We start from the raw sequence: 15008 nt of genomic DNA, 5'->3' as shown, positions 1-15008 counted from the left end.
AAACATTCTATTGTTGCATTAAACCAATAAATATATCAATAATATGCATGTATTTCTAGGATAAGGAATAATATTCTAATGGTGATAGAGAAGTAATACTCTAATGGTGCTAATAAAGGATCTTCTAAATAAAATGAAATTCATGTCAATAGTCTTCAATAGAGGACTTTGAAAATATCTTTTTCCCTCTACTTAAATATAAACTTCTCTTCCTTCTATTGATCTTTATTTCCCCTTTTTTTCTCCTTATATTAAAAACACAATTTTCAACTACAAAACTCTGACCTCTTATCAAGCACATAATTCATTCACTTAACAGACTATTTTAGAACGTTCCTAAGTATTATGTTTCAGGTTCTGTTGAGAAACTGTTCATGGTTCTTAGAATTCTGGATTGGCTCAAATAGGACTAGATCCCACCTTTGTGGGATATTAGATTCTTATGTTTCCATGCTACTAAATATAAGAATAGTTCAGTAAACCATGATGGAAAAGTATACATGCATATATATATATATATATATATATATATATACACACACACACACACACACACACACATATATATGTATATATAACTGAATCACTTTGCTGTACAGAGAAACTAACACAACATTGTAAATCAACTATACTTCAATTAAAAAAAAATTAAATTAAATTTTTTTAAAAATATGGTTTGAGAGAGGACCTCTGATTTCACCCAAACACACAAGTGCTCTTTCTTAATAAAATCACTTGAGTGCCACAGGACTGAAAAAGAACACAAGAATTTACTTGCTACATAAAGGACTACATTCAGAAAGTCACATGATTAGTAGAAGGGATTCGTGCAATTCTTCAAACAAGTTTGGTACCTTTATTCTCTCCTACTCCAGTGTAATGACTATTGTATTGTTACTTACAAAAATGAAAAATAACTGCTTATTCAGTTCTTTCTAATAATCCTGGAGGCTCCGTCTGTGAAAACACGCAGAATTCCCCACCACTCTCATCATGCCCACCCATTCTGCACACTTCACATTTATTTATCTTTCTGCGTGGAATGCCCTGGAGTCCCACCTCATACTCTCATTCTTGACCTCAAAAATTTATCCTATAAAAGTCAAGGGTCAGGGCTTCCCTGGTGGCTCAGTGGTTGAGAATCCGCTTGCCAATGCAGGGGACGCTGGTTTGATCCCTGGTCTGGGAAGATCCCACATGCCGCGGAGCAACTAAGCCCGTGCACCACAACTACTGAGCCTGCGAGCCACAACTACTGAAGCCCGCGTGCCTGGAGCCCGTGCTCCGCAACAAGAGAAGCCACCGCAATGAGAAGCCCACGCACCACAACGAAGAGTAGCCCCCGCTCACCGCAACTAGAGAAAGCCCGCGTGCAGCAACAAAGACCCAACACAGCCAAAAGTAAATACATAAATAAATTTATTTTAAAAATAGTCAAGGGTCACATCCCCAGTAAAGACTTTTCTGACTCCCTCAACCACCGTGAGCCTCTCCCTTCTCCTATGCACTGAGATATAAAGATAAACATGAACATTTTTTTCTCTTTTTCACTTAACCTACTCCCAAAAACTGTGTCAAGTAGGTACTGCTACTGTTTCCACTTCTTAGATAAGAAAACTAAGGCAGAGAAGGTCTCTCTGATTGCAAAGTCCATTGCTTATTTGTTTGTTTAATACATACTCCATTTAGCTCCACACTCTACTGAAATGGTTCTCTGGTTGCCTCCATTCTCTGGGTTCCCTGATCACAGAAAGCAGAGATCCTGCCTTATTCGCCTCTGTGTTTCCAGTGTCTGGCACAGAACAGATACTCAACAAATGCTCAATAAATGATGAATGAATGAATAAATGAAATGTAATTACGTTCAACTTCCTGTGTGAAGAAAAATTCATCCCCTTCTAAACATTCTAAACAAACTTCTGTAAAAAGTATATTTAGTGCTGATTTCATCCAGCAAACAGTTTGTGAGTGCAGAGCACATGTGATGTGCTGTGCTTAAAGATCATTGAGACTCAATTCCCTGCCCTCAAGAAACTTATAATTCAGAGAGGCAAAGGGATAAACAACTAGCTAATGCTACCATTGCTTGTTCTATTTTTCCTAATCCTCCACAACTTCCTCTCTTTAAAGGCACGCCGTTCTTTATAAACATGTTCCAATACCTCATACCTCTGGGTCAGTGGGATGTAGATCAGTCAACAGAAAAAAAAAGTTAAAAGAATCTCCATGGATCTCAAAAACACAATCTTCTGAGCCATTCTCGATTAGATCAGTAGTCATTTAAGTAGTGTACAGTGTTAAAGAAAAGAATAAAATCAAAGACATATTAATACTATCTTAGCACTTTTTCATTTACCAGAGATAGCATAGCAAAGTGAAAAGAACATGGGTTTTGGAGTCAGAAAGATCAGGATTTCCATCCCAACTCTGTCCCTCTCTCCCCATGTGGACCATGGACAAGTCATTTTATCTTTCTGAGCCTATTTCTTACCTGTAATATGGAAATAAGGGGATCTGCCTTGAAGAGCTCTTGTAAGAGTTAAAAGAGATAATGTATGTAATGCCTCCCATACCAAAGATGCTAGTTTTTTGGTTGTTTTTTTGGGCGTTTTTTTTTGCGGTACGCGGGCCTCTCACTGTTGTGGCCTCTCCCGCTACGGAGCACAGGCTCCCGATGCACAGGCTCAGCGGCCATGGCTCACGGGCCCAGCCGCTCCGCGGCATGTGTGATCTTCCCGGACCGGGGTAGGAAGCCGTGTCCCCTGCATCGGGGACCACTGCACCACCAGGGAAGCCCCAAAGATGCTAGTTTTATGATGTCTGATCTCTCTAGATGCTTCCTGAAGGGTATTGGTTCTAATTGTAATTCAACAATACTTCTGGCCCTAATATCAACACCACAAAGTGTTGACCAAAAGAAAGGTACTTGAAAAAAGGCCACTTGATAAAAGGCAAGAGGAGTGGTATGGGATAAGATTCAAAACCAGTTAAGTCTCAAGTTTCTATATGGTGTGTATATCATCTGCCTCTTCTTGGCACACACCCTGCAAATCTCTTATTTCAGATCTTTTTTGTGAAAAATAAAACTTTATTAATTATTTCTACGATTAGATCTGAAATAACTGACATATGTTACTCTGTATTAACAATTCTATTTTCCACAAAGGAGAATCTCTGATTTAGTGAGGAAGAAGGAAATGAATTATATACGATGTCCAGGAATCAATCTCAGCATATAGTCTATGCAGTATTACATTTTGGTTTCCAAATCATTTCTCAACTGTTTCTTTTAAGCAATTTCACAAAACATGTAAAAAAATCAAATAAAAACACTTTCCTTTCCATCCTAAACCTACTATATAATCTACTTGACTTAAAAATCACATTAATTTGCTACCAGTACAACTCAAAGTCCATGGACAAAAAAGTGAATCTAGACACTTAACCTTTTCACAAAAAGTGAAAAGTGTCTTTTTATACATTTTTCACAAAAAATAACTCAAATGGGTCACAGATATAAATGTAAAACTAAAAAACTTCTAGGGGCAGGAAAGCAGGATAAAATCTAGGTGGTCTAGAGTCTGAAAATGAGTTTTTAAATACAGCACCAAAAGCTTATCCATGAAATTGATAAGTTGGCCTTTATTAAAATTAAAAACATTTGCTGTGTAAAGACACTGTTAAGAAAACAAAAAGACAAGCCAGACTGGAAAAATATATTTGCAAAACAAATATCTGATAAAGTGCTTGTACCAAAAATATATAAAGAATTCTCAAAACTCAAAAATAGGAAAACAAACAACCCTATTAAAAATGGGTTCAAAAAGAGTCATGTACCAAAATGTTCATTGCAGCTCTATTTACAATAGCCCGGAGATGGAAACAACCTAAGTGCCCGTCATCGGATGAATGGATAAAGAAGATGTGGCACATATATACAATGGAATATTACTCAGCCATAAAAAGAAACGAAATTGAGCTATTTGTAATGAGGTGGATAGACCTAGAGTCTGTCATACAGAGTGAAGTAAGTCAGAAAGAAAAAGACAAATACCGTATGCTAACACATATATATGGAATTTAAGAAAAAAATGTCATGAAGAACCTAGGGGTAAAGCAGGAATAAAGAGGCAGACCTCCTAGAGAACAGACTTGAGGTTATGGGGAGGGGGAAGGGTGAGCTGTGACAGGGCGAGAGAGAGTCATGGGCATATACACAGTAACAAACGCAGTAAGGTAGATAGCTAGTGGGAAGCAGCCGCATGGCACAGGGATATTGGCTCGGTGCTTTGTGACAGCCTGGAGGGGTGGGATGGGGAGGGTGGGAGGGAGGGAGACACAACAGGGAAGACATATGGGAACATATGTTTATGTATGACTGATTCACTTTGTTATAAAGCAGAAACTAACACACCATTGTAAAGCAATTATACCCCAATAAAGATGTTAAAAAAAAAAAAAAGATTAATAAAAGAGATTATGAGATGCAAAAAAAAAAAAAAATGGGCAAAAGTTCAGAACAGACATCTCACCAAAGAAATGGAAAGTAGCATATGAAAAGATGATTAACATTAAATGTCATGGAAAGGGCAAATTAAAGCAATGAGATATTACTGTATACTTATTAGAATGGATAAAATCAAAAAAACTGACAATACCAAATGTTGGCAAGGATGAGGAGCAACAGGAGCTTGCATTCACTGTTGGTGGGAATGCAAAATGGTACAACCACTCTGGAAAACAGATTGGCAATATGTTACAAAGCCAACCAGAATCTTACCATATGATCCAGCAATCATGTTCCTAGGTATTTACCCAACTGATCTGGAAACTTATGTCCATATAAAAATTTACCCATGAATTTTCATTGCAGCTTTACTCATAGTGGCCAAAAACCAGAGGCAAGTAAGATATCCTTCAATAGATGAATAGATACACAAACTGTGATACATCCATACAATGCAATATTATTGCATGATAAAAAGAAATGAGCTATCAAACTACAAGAAAACATGAATGAACCTTCAATGCACATTACTAAGTGAAAGAAGTCAGAGAAGGCTGTATGATTCTAATTATATGATGTCCAGAAAAGGCAAAACTATAGAGACTGTAAAAAAAATCAGGGGTTGCCGGGGGAAGGGGGTTAAGGGAGTGATATGTGAAACACAGAAGATTTAATAATCTGTTGAAATTATTCTGTATGATAATAGATATATGAAATTGCTCATTTGTCAAAACCCACAGAACGTCACAGGACAAAGAGTGAAACAATATACACAAATTTTTAAAAAATCATGTAGAAGGTCTGGGGATCCCAAAATAGAATGTAGATTGTGACAAAAGTATCTACCTGTATCATACATGTGTGCAACAACCTCATGAAAGGAATAGGAGGAAAAGGAATGGAATCTGTAAGACTAATTGGAATCTATAAAATCTAAAAATCTATATAATCTAAAAATCTATAAAATGTACTACACATAAGCAATGTACTCTAGTTGATAAAGCTGTTCCCCCTCTTTGTGAAGGGAGCACAGGTTAACAATTTTGATACCACTATACACATATAATGGGTTTGAACAATTAAGTAAATGGATGGCAGGTGGTGGAAGCCAGGTTTCTTCTCCCTATTAGAATGAGTTTACAGATAAGCAAGGGGAGGAATCCAGGATGATATAGGTGGTAATGGATTAGGTAGAGTAGGAGACAACCGTATGAACTCATATTTACCTTAAAATAGATACACATGGTTACAAAGAGAAACATGTACCCCTGTAAGAGTACATACAGGCGTTTGTATACACACATATGTATTTCCTGCTGTCAGATGAGAGGGCCTAGAAGTAATGACACCTCAGTAGCAACAAGAATACCTAGAACCCAGATCTTTCTTGGCTTCCAACACCATTTCCCAAGAAGATGAACCAGATTCTTTCTGGCTGACTCTAGGGCTGGGGCAGGAAATGGAAATATACAAGATAATCCTGGAGCATCTTTTAATGCTAGAAAGTAAGGAAGTGATCTTTTAAAAAACTTACATTAATGGAGATATGTCAAAGGAGGACAGGAAAGAAAGAGCTCCCAATGGCCAAAGCTAAAACAATTTGAGGAACAAAATAAAGTAGTATTGGATTATAACCCAAAGTATAAATATATATCCAGGAGGCCAGACCAATATAAGCAAATGATTGAGTAAATTAATAAATAGGGAAAAAAGACAAATCTGCCATTCAAAAGAATTCCCCAAAACTTATATAAACACTCCACCCTCAAGGAGGAGAAGCATAACTCTCCACTCCTTAAGTATGGGCTGCTCACAGTGACTTCCTTCTAAGAAAAAGCATTAAAAGAAAGAAAAAGAGTAAGTTTTCAGTGCAGAAAACTACTACTACTGCAGCCAGGTGATCAAGATAAATATCAACAGTGATAAATCATGTTGCATAGTATGGACCCTTTATATTATGTGATAAAAGTAGCACTTTACCTCTGTGATCTTCCCCTCAAAAACCCAAAACCTCAGTCTGAGGAGGAGAACAATATTAGAGGAATGCCTATAGAGGACATTCAATAAAACATCTGACCAGTACTCCTCAAAACTGTGAACAGCAACCAAAACAGGCAAAGTCTAGCAAACTAAAAAGTATCAGCAAAGATTTAAAAATTGAAAGCAGGAAAAGCTAGAGATGAAAACAAAATGAAATCTTTACATCTGATCAGAAGCAAGCAAAGTGGTCAAAATTCAGCATTAGATTCCCAATAGGGAACAAATAAGAATAAACCATTTTGAGAATCTTCACTCTGAATACAACTTAAAGTATTCCCCTGGTATTAATAAAAGGCTGAAAATTACTATATAATGATAGTCAATGACACTGGAAAGTGAGAGAAAAAAAAAGATTACAAAGAGAATGTATCAAATATTGTGAACAGTGGTTATCTCACAACAGTGGAATTAAAAGCAAGTTAACTCTCCTCCTTTTCTTTTTTTCTGCTGTGAAGAGAATGACTTGGGAAAATTTTAAAAGTATTAATCTCTGAATTCTGCACTAAAGGCATTCTATAAAATGTTATTACATTTGTAATACATTCTACCCTACCCTTTACGTGGCAAGTCTATAAAGTGGGTTATTTTTCAAATTGGTAATTAAAAATGTGAACCCATGACGAAAAATTTTCCACACCAGCAACTTAAGAAAGAACTATAGTAATATGTCCAGAAAACTCCAATTCCTAGAAAATCTATACTAGGTGAGAAAGGATGACATTGACTTTAATTTTCAATGACCACATGATCTAAATTACTAGTTCACACTTTCCAAAACCCAAGTCGCTGTAGAAGAATATCCTTTCAAGTGAAATAAATTAGAAGCAATACACAACACAGTTACTTTGATATATGTATATAAAGAAGCTTTCTGGGAATCCTAATTCTTCTATCTCCCAAAAAATAAAGCCAAAATCAAACTAGTCACATGCCTCTGAAACCAAGTTTTATCTGAACTCTTAAGACATTATCTATTCCTCTTATTAACTGAGGCGAGAACTGAAACCTTAAAAATTAAAGCTAGAATACATGTCATTGAAATATGTTTTGTAAAGGTGGATTCCAATTCCTAATGCTCTACCGCTCTTGACGTCTATGGATTTCAATTCCTAATACCTAATACAGCATCCTACCCCCAAAGAGAGTCCAGCGATGCAACGGGTACTACGGGGAAAGAAGGATTTGAGAAACAGTGCAAAGGAAGGGAACAATCCGTGCCAAGATTCTGCATACAGGTAGTCCTTGAAAGGAAAGTAGAAAGTGAGAGCATAGGAGGGGCGGGCAGGGTCTTGGAAATCCACTCCAAAGGCATTCAGTGACAAAGACACCAGAAGGGCTGTCTCCCCAAAAGTAAAACGGTGAGTGAGAGGAGTGGAGCCCGCTACGAAAGGAAAGTCATCAGGAATTAAGAGGGACAACTATGCACAAACAACAAGCTCTCTCGAAATTTGAGGGGGTATACGATGGTGGGACCTTGGTGCAAAGTGTCAATTGGAAAAGACCCCCCCATTTGGGGGTGGGGAGGGTAGCTCTCGAAACCCCAAGTCTAAGACAAGCCAGGAGAAGAATACTCGTTCTGGAGTCTCCCCACCGACCAGAGAAGCGCAGGTGTATCTGCGGAAGCTCAGGTTACCGGGAAATATGACAAGGACGGTGTGCATCTTCTCTGCCCACCGTGCAGGAGCCCCGGGCGCGGCGGGCGACCGAGGGTCGGCACCGGCTCCGAGCGCCCCGGGACCCGCCCGCGAACGCACTTCGGCGGCAGCGCCCTCGCACACCTGGCTCCCGACACCAGTTGAAAGCAGTCAAAGTGAATGAAGACGGACGCGGCGCCTGGCACCACTCCATCCCGACACACAAAGGCAGATTTTGAAAATCGACGGAGAGTCCAAGCCGCCGGACCCCAGCGGGCGCCTTTCGCCAAGGGGCTCTTACCTCGGATCTGCCCTCGGGGCCGCGGCTTCCCCGGAGGCGCCTCGAACCCAAACCCGGCGGGAGGCGGCCGGGAGAAAGCCCCCGAGCCGGACCGCGCCCTCCCAATCCTCCGCGAGCCGCCCAGCCGCCGCCTGCGTCCGGCCGAGGAGACGCGGTCTCCGGGGCGAGCTCAGCGCCGACCTCGCGCTCGGCTAGAACGCCTGGCCCGCCGCCGCCGCCGCCGCCGCCGCCGCCGCCGCCGCCGGGGAACTCTGGAGCTGCCCGCCAGCTCACCCGCTCGCCCAAGCCGGCCGCGCGCCGCGCATGCCCAGTACATCTCGGGGAGCGAGCCCGCGAGCGCGCGCCGCGCGGCCGGGAGCCGCTCCGCTCTCCGGGTCTTGGCGGCAGCCGAAGCGCGGAGCATCTGGTCGGCCGCAGCGCTGGAGGAGAACTGGCCAGCGGGGCCGGGTGGGCGGGAGACGGAAGGTAGGAGAGAGGGCAAGGCAACGCGCCGAGTTATCATAGGCCGCGATCGAAGTCGGGCCGAAGTTCTGAGCCGCCGACGGGTTTCCAGAAGTGCCCTAGCAGGACCCACTAGCAGCTGGGAGGCGTGAGAAGGAGCAGAGCGCGAGGAGAGGTTTGCCCCGGGCAAGAGTGGATGCTCCTGGCGGAGGGAGCGCGCCAGTTACAGCGCCCCGGGTCTTAGTGTGCAATTCGTGGCCACCAACCTGCGGGCAGTAAACCTGCAGCACCCAAAGACCCTCCAGCCTTGGTCTTCTTGCCGGGACCCTCCCACCTATTTTTCCCCTTTTGTCGCTTCCTTTTTTTTTTTTTTTTTAATCTCCTCAACTCATGCCTTAAACTGGTGGCACCCAAGGGCCTCCATTCGGTCCCGGGGAGTCTCCAAACTACCGGTCCTTACCTGCAAGCAGCAAGCCCAGACCTGCCTCGCCCGCATCGCACGACTGCCTTGGATCCTATCTTTCTCGCAGCTCTTACCAAGAGCCTGATGTGGTTTGAAGTAGTGGAGGCTTCTTTCACATAATGCCTCTCGTGACCTAACCAACCTTTATAATCTTCTTCTCCCCCCAGTAGCCCCCGGCGCCACTAAGTGAGAAGTCCTTCCATCTGTAACATTGCATTTGCTTCTTCTTGAAACTCCAGCTTTGTCATAGCTATGACCCCCTCCTTTCTAACTTCTTTAAGGTCACTTGACCCTCAGAAATCAATGAAAGTCTATAAAATAAACTTGGTTAAAGTAGATTGGACCTGCTTGTTTTGTGAAGCATGGGAGAAGCACAGTCAGGGGAAAGAGAGATTTCAAACCAAGATGGGAAATAAAACCATTATCCTAAAAGTTGGAACAGACCTTAGTCTGCTATCTTAAGTAGAAATCCTCTCTCCAATGTTTCCACTACACCATCAACCACTTAAACTTTTCCATTGTTGGAAATCTCTATTTTTATCAATATTATGTATAATTATTTTTCATTGAGTACCTATGCCAGGAACTAAGCCATTTTTATATTATTATTTCTAATCCTTAAAATGAGATGAGCCTTATTATACCTATTTAGCAGGAAAATGAAGCTCAGATGTTTCATTCCTTTTGCCAAAGCCAATGCTGATGCCAGAATTAAAATCCAGGGTTGCTTAACTCTAAAGTTTGTGTCATTTGATTTGTGAACATCAAATCAACTTCCCTTAACTTAGACCACTGGTGCTGGTTCTGCCCCAAAGAGCCACACAAAATTAATCTCATTTCTTATAGACATTGCAAGCCTTGAAATATTTGAACCAACTATTAAGTAACTACCAGATCTTCTCATATTTTCCTCTTCTTCAAAATCTCTAGAACCTTTCATTGTTCTTCATATGCAATGGTGAGCCCTCATAACCACATTCCATACCCTGCTTTGAATGTGCTTTGATTTTTCACTTTTCTCCTTGAACTGTACATTCAGAAGAGAACACAACATTCAAATACAGTGGGCTGAGAACTGAGTCACACAGGGATCAGCCACTTTGATCCAAGCATACCCTGACAATAATGCATCCCGAACTTGCATTAGGATTTTTAGCAAGCATATTACAGAGAGTCAGATCAAATATCCAAGTCAATTTCACACAGACTACAATTAAACCATATCTTTCACCTTACATAGTCTGTACTTCCATAATTTAATATTTAAACCTAATTTTTACCTTTAAACCATATTAAATTTCATCTTGTTTGTTTTAGGACATAATTTCAGATTTTAAAATATTATTAGCGATCACTTTAAATTTATAACATCTGTAAATTTAATGAACATGCCTTCTTTGTTTCCACCTAAGTCTAATAAAAAAAAAAAAAGAACAGTTACATAAAACAGGCTTACAAAAGAGCCTTGCAGCCCACCACCAAAACTGAGCTCTGAGATAATAATCATTTATGAACCAATACTTTTCAAGATCAAGCACTTTAGTTCATGCAACAATGCTATAACCAAGAAGGATTTCATAAAAGGTTTTCTACATGCTCTGCTGAAATGAAAAGTCACTGTCTCTAGCATTCCTAAATCTACAAGTTCAAGTAACTCTTAAAAAAAAATAAACAGGACCTTTTGAAATATGGACCAGTTTTGGTATCAATGATCTCCATTACTTTTCTAAGTGTTTAGAACCAAAGTTAATCTTTTTACACTTTTGCTCTGAACTGATGTCCAACTCCCGTGTTTATTGTGCTGCCTCATACAAGTTTTTCCTTCTTGAAGGTTTCATTTGCTAATGTTGGTATGGGAGATGAAAATGATGTAGAACAGAATGAAGGTAGACACATGGAGTGAATGGGGTCTCCCCAATACAAAGTACACTAGCAAAACTTGAGAAACAGGTAAAATCTATAGCTGGGTGTAAAGGCTAGATACAGAAAATATGAAGAAATGATGATGGCTAAATGTAACCTGAAGACCGAGAACCATATGTAAACTTCCCAAGAATCAAATGTATTTTTCACACACCCTCTCTACTCCAATCCCTCAGTATGATGTGTGAGTATCATTTAGGGACTGCTGTGTTTATCTTTGTAGGCAGTCTTAAAGCCAAGTAATGTAAAATGTACCTATGGATAAGTTAGATAATGTTTACTGTAGTTAAGAATATTACTATTTTTATGATCTAATCTAAATATTTTAAGCATATCTTGAAGTTGAGATATGCTTAATTTCCTTTTGGCTACAGCTGACATTCTTATTTAGCCTTTGCTGAAGAAACAGGCCAAATTGCTGGATTATTATTTTTGCTCCCACTTTAGAAACTGCTTGAGCTTGCGTCTTATCTTTTTTTTCTTTTTTTGCTTCTTATCTTGTAATTGATATCTATATTTCTTGTTTGTTATGGTTCTTTACATCTATTTGGGTGTAGCAAATTCACTTTTGCTTATTCTTTGAATGTGAAAATGCTTTATTTGTTATATACCATATAAGTAGACGTGTGAAAATTTTGAAGCATGAAGGGAAGTGAAATATTTTTAACAAAGAGTCTTTCCAAGTGTAACCCCTACTTATCTACAAGGAACTTTATTAGTCAAAAACAAGTAAATGACAACACCCCTCTGTCCGAAATGGGTAGATCCAGTAGGTAGAAAATCAGTAAGGACAGAGTTGAAATCAGCAGAATACACATTCTTCTCAAGCTCATGTGGAATTTTCACGAGGATAAAATCACATTTTGGGGACTTCCCTGGTGGCACAGTGGTTAAGAATCCGCCTGCCAATGCAGGGTACACGGGTTCCAACCCTGGTCCAGGAAGATCCCACATGCCGCAGAACAACTAAGCCCGTGCGCCACAACTACTGAGCCTGTGCTCTAGAGCCCGCGAGCCACAACTACTGAGCCCACGTGCCTAGAGCCCGTGCTCCGCAACAAGAGAAGCCACCGCGATGAGAAGCCCATGCACCGCACCGCACCGCACCGCACTGAAAAGTAGCCCCCGCTCACTGCAACTAGAGAAAGCCCGCGCACAGCAACCAAGACCCAATGCAGCCAAAAATAAATAAATAAATAAATATATATATATATATATATATTTTAAAGAGTTATGGAAGATAGAATGTGAAGATGTAACATTTATCTAATCAGAATCCCAGCATGAGACACCAAAAAGAATAGGTTAGAGGCTAGAGGTGAAGAGACTGTTAGATTACTAACAGATTACTGTTAGAGACTGTTAGATTACTAACAGATTACTAACAGTCTACTTTCTTAGATTAGATATAGGTTATAGTATATAGCTGACAGTGTTTCAAGATTAATATAAGACATGAATCCACCAAGAGAGGAAGTACTGGCATATACACGTATCAAGTAGAATACCTAAAAAGAAAACCAGAAAGAGAAAGAACAACATATACATGTATCAAATAATATACATGAAAAGAAAACCAAACCAAGATACACGAGAATGAAATTGCAAAACACCAGAGGAAAAGGCCATATTAAAAGCATTGCGAGGGCTTCCCTGGTGGCGCAGTGTTTGAGAGTCCACCTGCCAATGCAGGGGACACGGGTTCGTGCCCCGGTCCGGGAAGATCCCACTTGCCGTGGAGTGGCTGGGCCCGTGAGCCATGGCCGCTGAGCCTGCACGTCCGGAGCCTGTGCTCCGCAACGGGAGAGGCCACAACAGTGAAAGGCCCGCGTACCAAAAAGAAAAAAAAAAGGCATTGCGAGAAGAAAAGCAAGTAGACCGAAGAATTTTAAACAGCAATAATGGCAGCCAGAAGACACTAGAATATCTTCTAAATGTTGAGAAAAATAACTGTCAACCTATAATTTTGTGTCCAGAAAAATTATATTTCCAGAACAAAAATGGAAATAAGACATTTTTAGAAAAATAAAAGCTTTGCTTTTTAACACCTTCACTAGATGAACTCCTAAAACACACCTTTGGATGAAGGAAGTGACCCAATAAGAAATACTGAGATGCAAGGAAAAAATGGTGAGCAAATAAATTGATAAACATTTGGGGTAATCTAAAGAAAATTGGTCTGTAAATAATAATAATAATAATGTCAAATTTGTGGGGTTAAAAAGCACAATTAAAATATTGGGCGATAACATAAATCAGCCGGAGGATGATCAGAGTTAAACTGTTCTGCGGTCCTTGTATTGTTTTGAAGGGGTTAAAGTATTAATTTTAAATGTCTGTAAGAAAAGCATTCAAGATAGAATTTCAAGAGAAACTACCCATATGATATTTACAATGTTTTAATGCTGTCTATGTATCAACTCATTTACATTCTTCCAACAATCTTCTGACAGTCTCCATTTTATACATGAGGGAAAATAAAAGACACAAAAACATGAGCCACAAGTCATCTAACTACTGTGTGACGAAGTTGGAATTTGAGAACATGGCTTTGGTGGTTATGTTCTACAGTATCTTAAAGACTCTGAATGAATAGACACAGAATGCAGAAATTCCAAAACAGCAGAGGAAGAGAAAGGCAATAAGAAATAAACAAATAAACATAACAGTATCTCCACCTATTTACCCCGTGCAAAGAAAAATTTTAAAAATACAAAAAAGAATTGTAGAAAAAGAGGGCCAAATAGAAAATAGAAAGGAAAGACCAAAGGGAAAAAATTCAAATATGTAAGAAATCACAACATAAATGGATTAAACTCTACAGCTAAAAGAGTCAAAGTAGTTTTTAAAAACATAGCTATATGCTATTTACAAACATAAGGATATGGAAACCATAAGATATATCAGGTATATAATAATGAAAAGAAGACTGGTGTAGCTACATTAAAATCACACAATCACTATGGACTTTAAGATAAAAAAGCATTATTGGGGATAGAAAGGGCACCACATAATGATCAAATCTACAAGGAGAAATTGATAAATCCACCATTAAGGTGGGGCTACTTCAATACTCTCTCACCTATTGATAAGTTATTGACAACTCCATATACATAGATAGATATAAGGTATACAATATTTAGAGATTACAGTGTCGACATACAGCAATAAGAGAATACACATTCTCATCAAACCCGTAAGAAATATTTACATAAATTCACCAGTGTACCTTAACATATTTCAAAGAATTTGGATTATTTAGACCGAGGGTTGAAAAACTTTTTCTGTAAAGCACTAGATAGTAAATACCTTAGCTTTGCAGGTCAATGGTCTCTACTGCAACCACTCAAGTCTGCCCCTGTAACTTGAAAGCTGTCATAGTCAATATGCTTATGCAATTCAATTATCTTCTCCTCCTGCAGGAACAAGGATTGTAATTAAGCAAATGACCATAGCCGTATTTCAATAAAACTTTATCTAGGCACTCTGAATTTGAATTTTATTTAATTTATACGTACCTCAAAATATTTGTGTTTTTCAACCATTTAAAACGTGCCAACCATTCTTAGCTCACAAGCTGTAGAAAAACAGGTCGTGGCTGGGTTTGTTGATCCCTGATCTAGACCTTGTAATCTCTGCTTGCAAGGCAATAGATTTAGAAATATATTTCAGACTAATTTTTTTTGTTAAGATTTAACT

The 15008-nt window shown here is 39.5% G+C and overlaps 1 protein-coding gene across 3 annotated transcripts in view; it reads right to left on the bottom strand.

The window, feature by feature from the left end:
• EPS8 (EGFR pathway substrate 8, signaling adaptor) overlaps positions 1-14643 on the bottom strand; it is a 206080-nt gene extending 191437 nt beyond the window's left edge. The window contains exon 1 of one of the 3 annotated variants that reach the window (XM_073789010.1): positions 14619-14643. The gene's annotated coding sequence lies outside the window, so the exon portion shown is untranslated. Of the gene's footprint in view, positions 1-8482; positions 8736-14618 lie in introns of those variants that run through there. The other 2 variants (XM_073789011.1, XM_073789008.1) reach the window with 2 other exon arrangements.
• Between the last annotated feature and the right edge of the window lie 365 nt (positions 14644-15008).

The sequence above is a fragment of the Tursiops truncatus genome, chromosome 11 (assembly GCF_011762595.2).
Source record: "Tursiops truncatus isolate mTurTru1 chromosome 11, mTurTru1.mat.Y, whole genome shotgun sequence".
Taxonomy (NCBI): Eukaryota; Metazoa; Chordata; class Mammalia; order Artiodactyla; family Delphinidae; genus Tursiops; species Tursiops truncatus.
The sequence above is the reverse complement of the archived record's forward strand: the minus strand, read 5'-3'. Positions and strand labels throughout refer to the sequence as shown.